The sequence below is a fragment of the Halyomorpha halys genome, unplaced genomic scaffold (assembly GCF_000696795.3).
Source record: "Halyomorpha halys isolate HHAL.00 unplaced genomic scaffold, Hhal_1.1 Scaffold35.1, whole genome shotgun sequence".
Classification (NCBI taxonomy): Eukaryota; Metazoa; Arthropoda; class Insecta; order Hemiptera; family Pentatomidae; genus Halyomorpha; species Halyomorpha halys.
Genome location: NW_027106137.1, coordinates 1,400,766 through 1,403,020, shown reverse-complemented (window position 1 = coordinate 1,403,020; position 2,255 = coordinate 1,400,766). Strand labels below are relative to the sequence as shown.

General features: G+C 28.9%; 1 long non-coding RNA gene across 1 annotated transcript in view; it reads right to left on the bottom strand.

The window, feature by feature from the left end:
• LOC136797357 (uncharacterized) overlaps positions 1-652 on the bottom strand; it is a 278,908-nt gene extending 278,256 nt beyond the window's left edge. The window contains exon 1 of the long non-coding RNA XR_010845184.1: positions 490-652. This is a non-coding gene — a long non-coding RNA (uncharacterized lncRNA). The remainder of the gene's footprint in view (positions 1-489) is intronic.
• Between the last annotated feature and the right edge of the window lie 1,603 nt (positions 653-2,255).

Below are 2,255 nucleotides of genomic sequence, written 5' to 3'. Positions count from 1 at the left end.
ACAAAACAGCTACTTTTTGCCAATAAATTACCGGTGTTAATTTTAAACTTTATATTTTCAATAAAAAAAAAATATATTTTTTTTTGGTTGATGGAAAATTTCGATGGTAGATTTAAATCTTTCAATCGTCGTTTTTACTCTAACTATTCTTTGATGTAGTGTTGTATTTGTACTTTCATATTATTATTATATTATATCATAGATTTTTTATTTTCCACTGCAAAGACGTGAAGTCCTTTTTTTTTAGTTGAAACATTCATACAAATATAATAAAATTACATCATATTTACTTTAATTTTTATTTTAAATTAGGTTGTATATTAGAGAAAAGGTTTGATTTCAACTATCAGTCACTTACCATAAGCAACATTAAAACATTTCTTTAAAAAAAATAGCAAACTTCTTTTATGCTCTTGAAATAATTTAGTAAGCTGAACTTGTTCATTAAATTTGACTTTTAAAATTAAAAAAAAAAAATTGAGTACTTACGACAATGTTAACAGGAACCTTGCAAATCGTGTGAGTTTTTATTTTTTTAGTTTTTGTTTGGAAATAAAATTTAGCACCAACCACGGACAAAAATTAAAGAAAGGCAGCCTGGGTAAGGATGAATGACGAAGTTTTGGCGGGAGTTGTTCTCACTTTGGCGGGTGTTTGGGTCAGACTGAGCGCTGTTTGGACGGCGCCAGTGCTGCCAACCTGAACAGCGGTAAAACCCTAAATTGTTCTTCAGCAGTAGCAGTCCTGTCAGGCGTTTCCGCTTCATTTCCAACATTTAGAATTGATTAAAACATTTGTCTACCACCTTTTTTTTTTATTATTTAGAAAAACAAATTTTGAGATTCACTGTTGATTAATTTTAAAATTTATTTCTAGTCTAAGAAAGTTTTGGTTTTATTTCTCATTATTAAGAAATTCATTGAAAATAATGTCCTTATTCCATATTATACCAAATTTCAAAATAATTGTGAAAATGAAAATATTTTACAGTATCCATTTTAATATTTCACTCTAGCCCCATACATACATGGATACTGTAAAATATTTTCAGTTTCACAATTATTTTGAAATTTGGTATAATTTTTATTTCAGATTCGTTTTAATTATGTGGTGCAAATGTACATGAGGGTATTAAAAACATATTTGCCCCTCAGTAATTTTGCCTAAGTAATCGAATTAGTAATGTAATAAATGCTGCATAAAGTATAAAATTTAAGTCCAACTTCTGTTTTGTATAATAAAAAGATTAAATAAAATATGTTTTTAACACAAAGCTGTCCCATTTTTTCACATGTATCCTATTATTTATCTCTTATTATCTTTTTAAAGGCATTTTAAATAGGATATGAAATATAAAAGGACCTCAATGTAATTAAGAAAACTCTTGTTATGTAAGCTTCTTTAGTACCTATATATTACAAAGAATAGGGAAATTACAATTTTAATTACTGTCTTGCACATGGGGACTGGAAATCACCTATTACAGTTTTAGGACCTAATTTCGCAAAAATGGGTTCTGCTCCTCAGAGCATATATGGATTTAATTAGTCAGTATATTTTCAAAACATTATATCACGAATAAAGAGTTAAATACATTTTATTTAAATTTCGTCTCTTGGTTGTCATATCCGCCATTTTTTTTTCTTCAACGCCTTTCAGATAGGCTGAATAAGACCCCCCAAAAAAGTATAATAAAGCCGATATACGTACCAACCTAATTCAACATGTTATATTTTATTTAAATAATTGCATATCTTTTTATTATAAACTCAAGTCAATCTATGCCCAAGTTACAAAAAATGTATATAGTATAGCAATATTTTTTTTCATTCATCCTAGATCTAAAGAATTTTATAAGCTTTTTTATCTTTTATTTTGTAGATTTTTTAAATAATAATAATAATGTTAACGTTAATGTGTACGATCATGAAGGGTCATGGGTTTTTAAAAAATCACTGAACCCATACACATAACCCATAACCCACAAACATGATAAGCACTGTTTTAAGAACAACGGTTATACTGCAGGTAATTTTCTCAAGAACACCCATAACCGCCAGATGTTTTCCCAATTAAGGGTGCCAATTTTATGAAGCTGGATGGACCCCGGGAGAGCTCTTGAACCCACAGGGTTGACCTACAGCTACAGTATAACAGAAAATAATTATATGCCACAACTGGAGTTAGTAGCATAGTACCTTACCAATGTACCACCGCACTCCCAGGTTTGTTATAATATGATTATAAAATTATTT